Raw genomic sequence first — 9,379 nt, forward strand, 5'->3', positions numbered from 1 at the left:
AAATAAAATAAAATAAAAATAAAAGTGACCATACCAAAAAAAAAAAAAAAGAAAGAAAGAAATTTCTTTAATGTATTTGCATGTTCTAATGTCTTTCACAATGGAGTCTTTGTCCAAATTCTTACCTAAAAACACATGCAATACTAAAGCCCAACCAGAAGCTCTGTGTGTGTGATGAGCTGAGTGGCTTCTACTACATAGTGACTGGATGGAAACACAGCTATATCACTGGGAAACTTCCAAATGTCAGCATGTATAGGTATTTTCTTTCAATTCCAGAGAAATATTACACAATGTATAAAAGAGTGCACTGATCCAATGTTTTTCAGCCACCTTTTGAAAGAGCAGAGGAAGGGTAAAATGAAGGTCTTACCTTTCAGTGTACGACTTCCTTTCTTAGCCCTGCCTTCACTATAGTGTTTTTGTTGTTGTTTGTTTGTTTGTTTGTTTGTTTCCAGTACCATGGATCAAACTCAGGACCTTGCACTTAGGCAGGCGCTTATGTCACTGAGCTATATCCCTGGCCCCTATAGTGCTCATTTCTGATCTCTGTTATGTTTCTGGTTTCCAAGTCTTGAAACTCTGGTTTCAATTACTAAAGAAAAACCTGCAGTTTAGTGAAGACTTGGGAGCAAGGCAGTTTTGACACTATATAAGCTAAATCTCTGGGGAGATTAAAACCTTATAGCAGGACTCTATTTGCCTTCTTATAAAATCATCCATCTCTTAACCAAAATAGAAGCTTATTAAATATTCATACCTGTATATTTCAAAGAGGAATATCATTACTTGAGTATCGTTTCTTTCTAAGGATCTCTTTTGTCTTTTTGCTTCTAGATCTCTTTTGATTGGTTTTTCAGACAGGGTCTCACTATGCAGTTCAGGCTGGCCTCAAATTTGCAGCAATCCTCCTGCCTCAGTTGGGATTACAGGTATGCATCACCACACCCAGTTTAGATCTATTTTCACTCTGACGTTTTTCAACATTCTAGTGTTTTCTTGTGGAATTTTAGTCTTAGAAATTCTGCTTTTACAGGACTAATCTGATTGCTACTTTTATGTTCTCTTCATTGACACTTCCTCTTTATGCTATATATATTAATTACAAAGATCAAATACTGAGTATCTACTATGTACAAAGCACTGTCCTATTCACTAGGTTGCAATGTCAAAGAAGACAGTGTCTCTGACCTAAAAGGACTCAATATATCACAGGATGAGCAGATCTAAAATATAAAATAATATAGTATGTACTGACACATGCACTGTGTGTTAAGAAGCCAAAAAGATGATCAACATCACGGGGGCCTGGCCCTAGCTCAGTCCTTTAAGTGGCTGCCTCCACAAAGCTGTCAGCCTCAGGTTGCTGGAGTTCGAACCTCACAACTCTCCTGCTGGCCAAAGGTGCCCTGAAGGCATTCGAGGAACAAAAAAAAAAAATCCTTATTCCAAAAGATGATCAACATCAGACTGATGTGAGAGTGTATTATCTGAGATAGACTAGATTATTACATCAAATATTCCAGTAATTTTTCTAAAGCTCAAATAAGAGCAAAGTTTACAAGTTCTAAAAATCAAAATCAAGCCTTCCAAACCTACAGGGAACACTGGTACAATGCAAGGATCCAGGTTCATTTCATCTTGGTTCTCTACCATATAAGATTTAAGGTGCCAGTTCTCTAGAAAGATAGATTATCACAGGCAAAAACTGTTGGTTGAACTACATGGTTACCTCAGCACAGACCCAAAGATAAGTGGAAGAGAATGGAAGATCAGAAACAACTCCAAGCACACTCAGCTACCTTACCTTTGACAAAGGGGCCAAACACTTTCACTGAAAGAAAGCCTCTTTAATAAATGATGCTAGGAAAACTGGCTTTCCACATGCCAAAAATTAAAACTAAACCCATATCTCTATCATGCACTAAATTAAAATTGAAATGGAAAAAGGTCTAAATACTAAAACACATACACTTAATCTGCTGGAAGACACAGCAGGTAAATCTATTGAAGGCGTGGGTATAGGAGAAGACTTCATGAACAAAACCCTAACTGCACAGGAAACATAACAAAGAATCAACAACTGGAACCTCATCAAATTAAAAAGCTTTTGCACAGCCTAGAAAACCTCCAACAGAGTGAAGAGACAACCCACAATGTGGGAAAAATTTTTACCAATTACTCTTCAGATACAGGCTCCAATATCTAAACAATATAAAGAACTCCAAAAAAAAGAGTTCATAAAGTCTTTGCCTATATCCATGCCTCCCAAGTTTAAAGACCCAATTAAAAAATGGACATCTGAAATGAATAGACAGATGATTTAAAAACCCTAGATAATGTAGTGACAATGAACTTGAGGCAAGGTTTCTCTTACATGAGGCCCAAATTATAAATAAAGAACAAAATAAAGATAGATAATGGAAAGTAGGAGGGCCAGCCAAATAGCCCAGTGGTGCTGGCCCCACCTGCAGGGCACGCTGAGATGCCCATTGAGACTGGGCATGGTGGCACACACCTGTAATCCCAGCACTTGGGAGGCTATAAACAAGAGAGTCTGATCTAGTAGTGAGACCCTGAACACCCTGTAGACCCTTCCCTAAAAAATACAGAAAAAAAAAAAAGATAAAGTATGGAGATAGTTCTTCCAACAAGGAAGGGGAAACAAGAGATGGAGGATTGAAAAAAACTAATTGAGAAGTGTTACATACAGCTACTGACTCTACACAAAGACTGTAAACAGTATGTACTGCAAACACGTACTAATAAAAAAACAAAAGGGGAAATGCCTAGCAGATTAGCAAAGCACTCTTCTGGGTAAGTATGGGTGGGTCATGATGAAGGCATTACAATGGGTATAGCAGGTCCCTCACTTCCTCTCTGTACTGTTTTCTGGCCACTATGAACTAAGCAGTTCTCATCCACAGCCTTCCCTTTTGATGCTTCTGCCTTCAAGTCAGTTGATCAGCAATCCAAAAATGTGAGCTACATTAAACTGTTCCTCCTTTAAATTGTGCACGTTGGGTATTATGTCTCAGTGATGAGAAATCTGACTAATTCACTAATGTTTTGTCATAATTTAACAGTAATTTGAAAATACTGTTTCTCTAGATTAAAGTAAAATCTTTTTGAAAAATTACACTTTTTATTTAAAAAGAGACCACACTCCAAATGAAGCAAGCAGGAGAGGTAGTGTGATTAAAAAATACAATGAATCTATTTACTGAATTTATAATATAAAAGACATTGCATTAATTCTCCCACAAACTACTCAAACACATTTATCCCAGCATTCTTATCACTTTGTGAAACTTCTCAAAGTTTGCTTTTATGAATAAATATCCTTGGATGCATTGTCATAGGCAACTCTATGTTCTAAACTGATTCAAAACATTTACTACCTTTCAGAATCATTTTAGTTTTAGGGAGAAGCCAACATAGTACCAGATTAGTTGATAAAGGTAGATAAGGAAACAATGTATTTTTACAAGCCTGCTTTTCTAATTGTATAGCACTTGGTTGATACATTGTGTCAACTTGAGTTTAGAAGTTTAAATATGTTATAGCACAAAGCCAGAGTCCTTACTTTGTGAACATCCTCCTGTGCAAGAGGGGGACATGGAGATTGTGTGAGTGGTAAACCTACCCTGGGGAGTATGGTAGCCTGCTTATAATATAAGGGAGGAAAAGGGGCTTGTTCTACATACACACCCCTTTTGCTCTTGCTGCTTTTGCTATCTTCTGCCACCTTGAACTGCTGCCCTGGGGCTGTGCCACTCTGCCTTTGAGCCAGCTGATTACAGACTGAAACTTCCCTTCCTTAATTTTGTGTGTTGGGCATTTTGTCTCAGCAATGAGAAAAGTAACTAAGACAGTTGCCACAAGAGAATTTCTAAAACTACTTCAGAAAGGGGTAAATGATGGAATAAAGTATAGTCAAACTGAGGGGGAGTATTTTGAGGGAGATTAATGACAATGTTTTTCACTGTGATTAATGTTTTTAATGTCAAAATTCACTATATATATATATATATATATATTTCGATCACTCCTTATATATTATCATTTTCTACAAAGCTAGTTGTTTTTCTTAAGCTCAGTCACTAAGAAAAATAAGAACACTGGTTTTCTTACCTTTCCCCCTTATGCACGTGATAAGGAACAGATTCTGTTTTTATTCATGATTACTGTGCCACCAGCTAGTCCTGCTAATTTGATATGCTTCGTTTGATCCTAAAGAAAAAAGCAAGTTGCTCATTACATTTGCTAAACAATAAGCAAACCCCAATTTTTATCATATAAAGCTATCATAGCAGACAAAAGCAATAGTGTTTAATAATAAATTACAATTGCACCTTTCAGATTCAAAGACTTGATCAGCACTGGAACGTAGCAGCAATAAATTTTATTATCTAAGCAGGCCAGAAATTAAATGAGCCAAGAAAGAGTTAATAATTTCTATACACTTATTTTCAATGGCTAACATACAGCGAAAATATCAGAGCAGGCACTTTCTACCTAGTGATTGTAGTTATGTTAGTGAAAAATGAGACTTCCAGGAATCCGAAGAACTGCTGCTGTAAAAAAAATGCCCTCCCAGGCCAGGGAGATGGCTCAGTAGAATGAGTGCTTGCCCGGCAAGCTCAAAGGCCTGAGTTCAATCCCTGGTTCTGCCAAAAAAAAAAAAAAAGTGCCCTCTCCACGGGCCAACTAGCTCAGCAGATTAAAGAACCTGCAAGCAAGTGCGTGGGCCAGGGGTTCTATCCCCGGGCCTGCTGTGCCAGCCCCACCCCAGGGGCACACTGATATGGCAATTGAGACTGGGAGTGATGGTGCACGCCTATAATCCCAGCTCTTGGGAGGCTGTACAAAGGCGGATCACTAGGAGTCCAATCTAGTAGCGAGACAATGAACACCCTGTAGACCCTTCCCTAAAATAAAATTTTAAAAAGCCCTCTCAGAGACATAGCTCAGAAGATTGAGCGCCTACTTAGGCAAGCACAGGGACCTGGGTTGGACTGCCAGCACTACATGATGAGCCGGCGCCACCCCCAGGTGCCCTGAGCCAGTACTGATCCTGGGTGTGGTGACACAACCTGTAATCACAGTGCTAGGGAGGCTGAAAGCAGGAGGATCACTAGGAGTTGGAGCTGTGTAGTAAGACCCTGTACCAAATACATAATTTAAAAAAAAAAAGGAATGCCCTCTATAATTTTTTTTACATACATGTAACATTTTTATCCAGTACTGGAAATTAAATGTAGGGCCTTTGCAGTAAGCTACGTCCCCAGTCCATTTTTTAAAATTATTATTTCTTTTTAATTTTGATATAGTGTCCCTCTAAATTGTTAAACTGTACAGTATGAGCTTCAATCCTCCTTCCTCAGCCTTCCAGAGTACTGGGATTTTTAAATTGAATCTCAAAAGCTTCCTATTGAGATTTTTGTTGCCAAACAATTATTTTTCCCCTGAATGTATTTGGAGTCCAGTTTTCTTCTACTTAAAAGCACAGATCTATTAGTTCAGAATTAACCTTTATTATCAGTGGTATGCAAAAGACTCAAATGTGGCTTATTTCTTCTGAAAATATAAATTAAGTAAGAATAGTCCAACATAATTGCCTCTGTAACTCCTTAGAGATAATATAAAATTCCTTAATGACATAATTTAGCCTTGAACAACACTAGCAGCTTAAACTAATTAAAAAAAAACAGAATATAATCTACATTCTTTATATTCTATATCCCAAATACAATAATATTCTGGGATATAGCTCACAGCAAGGCCCTGAGTTCAATCTCTAGTGTGTCAGGGGTAGGGGTCCTAAGAGTATCTTATTATCAGTATAAAAGGTCTAACAGAATCCAGCATGGTGGTGTACACCTATAATTCCAGTACTTGGGAGACTGAGACAGGAAGATCCCTGCAAGTTTGATACCAGTCCAGGGGCTACAAAAGTGAGCACAGGGCTAGCCCATACTGCCCAGACCATGTATCAAAATACATACATACATATATACATACATACATACATACATAAATGTTTAACAAGTTACCATAGCAATTCCAGAATAGATATCTGATAGATAGTCTAATGAATATCTCCTTAATTTTAAAGATAAACTGACACAGGAAGAAACTTCTTGGGCCAGGGATATAGCTCAGCAGCATAAGCACCTGCCTGACAATCTCAAGGTCATGAGTTGGATTCCTGGTACTAAAAACAAAACAAAACGAAAAAAGAAACTTTCTAGGGGCTGGGGAAATGGCTCAGTGGAATAAGCGCTTCCCTGGCAAGCACAAGGGCCTGAGTTCAATTCCTGGTTCCAAAAAAAAAAAAAAAGAAAGAAAGAAAGAAAGAAAGAAAGAAAGAAAGAAAGAAAGAAAGAAACTTGCTGACATTATGAATACTTTATTATCTGATGTGAAAATGATATGCTTACTAAAAAATCAGAGGGTAAGAAAAACACCTAAATTCAAGTTGCCAGAGACCAATAAAAAAATACAGAATGAAAACCACTAATGAAGGACTATTTTGTCTTTGAGAACTTAAAAAAATACACACATGCTATGATATAGTCTAAGTCTGCTAACAGCCATCTATCAAATAAAAAACTAAATCATACCAGTATGAAAGGGCTTCATGGAGTAACAGGATCAAAATAAGGATGAAGCAAAAATAACATCTCTCCCTTTAATGCTAAGCTAATTGAAGATTTTCTTAAAATCAACTCTATAGATTCAACCTCAAATTCTCTCTGTGTGTATTCATATATAAATTTTTAATGTATGAGGCAAGTCCACTAATGTAATGGTTACTTTGATGTGTGCATGGTAATTACTTTTGTGTGTCAATTTGACTGGATACAAGGCACTCACATGAAATACTATTTGTAGATGTGTCTGCAAGAGTGCTTTTGGATGATTAACATTTCAATCCATGGAATGAGTAATACATACTGTCCTCTCCAATGAAATGGCATAATCTAGGCCACTAAGGGACTGAAGAAAACAAGGTGAAGAAAGAGAAAATCCTCCCTCCCTCCTTCCCTTCATCTCTCCCTCCCTTCTTTCTTTCTCTCTCTGCCCCAGACCCATTAATTTAGCTTGACCACTGGTCTTTTCCTGTCATCAAACTGGGACTTAAAATCATCAGCCTTCCAGTCTCAGAACTACATACCAGTGTTCCTGGGTCTCCAGCTTACAGACAACAGATCATGAAATTTCTCAAATTCCTCCAGGCACAGTGGCACACACCTGTAATCTCAGCACTTGGGAGACTGAGGCAGGAGAATCACAAGTTCAAGGCCAGTCTGGACTACATAATAAGGTCAAGGCCAGCCTGAACTATAGAGAAAGCCTTGCCTAAAAAAGAGAAGAAGGAAAAAAAATTCTCAGACTCCAAAATCACATATTTGCCAGTTCTATGCAATAAATTTGTATATGCACATAAATCATGCATGGCTTAATGACAGGGATACATTCTGGAATTCTTGGGCAGTTTCATTGTGCAAACCATCATAGAGTGTACTTACACAAACTAAGATGGTTATAACATTACCAAGTGATATAATTGTGTAAGACTATAGTTCTATCCACCACTATTAGAGCTGGGGATTTGGCTCAGGAGTAGAACACTTGCCTAGGAAGCTGGAAGCCCTGGGTTTGGTCCTTGGCACCAAAAACAAAAACTAAACAAATTAAACCTCCCCAATATACTACCGAAAAGCTGACTGAAACTTTGTATGGTCCATGACTCTGTGTGTGTGTGTGTGTGTGTGTGTGTGTGTGTGTCTATGTACACACAGAACTTATATATTGTTGCCTCACTTTCTTTGGGAAACTCTAATACAAGTAGTATTATAAAATGTTTCTAAATATCAGAGGGTTTTTTCCTGCCAAAATTGTATTGCTTTGATCTTCCAGACTCTGCTGGAAAGACTTCAGGTGGTTAAGTACAACCATCTACCTACTCGCTATATTTCCCTAAAGCAGCTGAAATGTGCCTGGTGGAAAATGATACAAGATAATGACTAGTGTCAACATTACATTTATGACTGCATACATCTTCTTTACTCAACTTTCAATGCCACCAAATCTCTTCGCCTAATATACTGATATCCTTTAATTTAAAACATTTCTTATTCAGTCCTTCCAGAAAATATACTTTTATATCCCTGCAAGACAAAGATGTAAGTTACGTGTTACCAAGGAAATAACACATTATCTGTAAAACTAAGTATTCTTTGAATTGTCTTCCAACTCATCTGTTTTAGCATCTCTCTGAGTTTTCAGAGATTCTGGGAGTTTCAATAACACACATCTACCTAAGGTTCTCTGAGGGTACCTCACTTGTACAGCTTATCTCCTTTTCTGTAGCTTACTGCTTCTTTAGTTTGAAGATCTTCACTCTTTCCAGTTGTTGAAATCTTCATCCATTCTTATCTCTGCTCCTTTGGTTTACTCTTACTATTTAGTGGAGGGCTCAAGAAAGAAAATGAGAGGTGAAAGAAAGAGAGAGAGGAAGGGAGGGAGGAGGAGAGGGAGAGGGAAGAAGGGAAGACGAAGGGAGGAAGGGAGAGAGACCCTCTGTCTAATTAAAATTCACCGTTCTTATCATCAAGAAGTGACTATAAGGGAGGCCAGATAGCTCATCAGATTAAAGCGCCTGATTAGGCAGGCTCAGCAATGGGGTTCTATCCCCAGTGTGCATGCTAACTTTGCCCCTGGGGCTCACTAAGACAGCAACTGAGACTGGGAGTGGCAGCATGAGCCTGTAATCCCAGCACTTAGGAGGCTGAAAACAGGAAGATCACTATGAGTTCCATCTGTGTAGTGAGACCCTGTACACCCTGTACTAAATACATAAAAAAAGAGAAGTGACTAAAATGAAATATATTACTACATTCTGCTATATTTTGGATATGGTCTAAGTGTGCCCCTTGAGTTGGAATCTCAGTCTCTGTGATGACTGAGGTGAGGGAACCTTTAAGAGGTGGAGCCTAGTGGAAGAACTTTAGGTTATTTGGAGAGATGTTCTTGGGAAGGATTAAGGTAACTCTCATGGGACCCCTCAGCTTTTTACAAGAGTGAGGTGTTATAAAAGTGAAACTAACCTCTAAATTGTTCTCTGGCTTCCTATCAGAGAAGGACATGATGTGATCACAGTGATGTGATCTCTCCCTCTAACATACTCCTGTCAAGTTACCGTCACCATTAGGCTCTCATGAGAAGCCAAACCACCAGGGCTATCCAGTGTTGAACTTTTCAGCCTCCAACTCTCTGACTTAGATAAACCTCTTTATAAAATTAGCCTGTCTTGGGGGCTGGTGAGATGGCTCAGTGGTCTAAAGCATCTACTTAGAACAAGCTTAGCAAA

At 38.3% G+C, this 9,379-nt stretch overlaps 1 protein-coding gene across 2 annotated transcripts in view; it reads right to left on the reverse strand.

Moving 5' to 3' along the window:
* The window catches only part of Zfyve9 (zinc finger FYVE-type containing 9), a 211,329-nt gene that overhangs the window by 139,705 nt on the left and 62,245 nt on the right, over positions 1 to 9,379 (reverse strand). For both annotated transcript variants that reach the window (XM_023724211.1, XM_004639118.2), the window contains exon 2: positions 4,136 to 4,233. The gene's annotated coding sequence lies outside the window, so the exon portion shown is untranslated. The remainder of the gene's footprint in view (positions 1 to 4,135; positions 4,234 to 9,379) is intronic.

Source organism: Octodon degus, unplaced genomic scaffold, assembly GCF_000260255.1.
Source record: "Octodon degus isolate 3935 unplaced genomic scaffold, OctDeg1.0 scaffold00107, whole genome shotgun sequence".
Classification (NCBI taxonomy): domain Eukaryota; kingdom Metazoa; phylum Chordata; class Mammalia; order Rodentia; family Octodontidae; genus Octodon; species Octodon degus.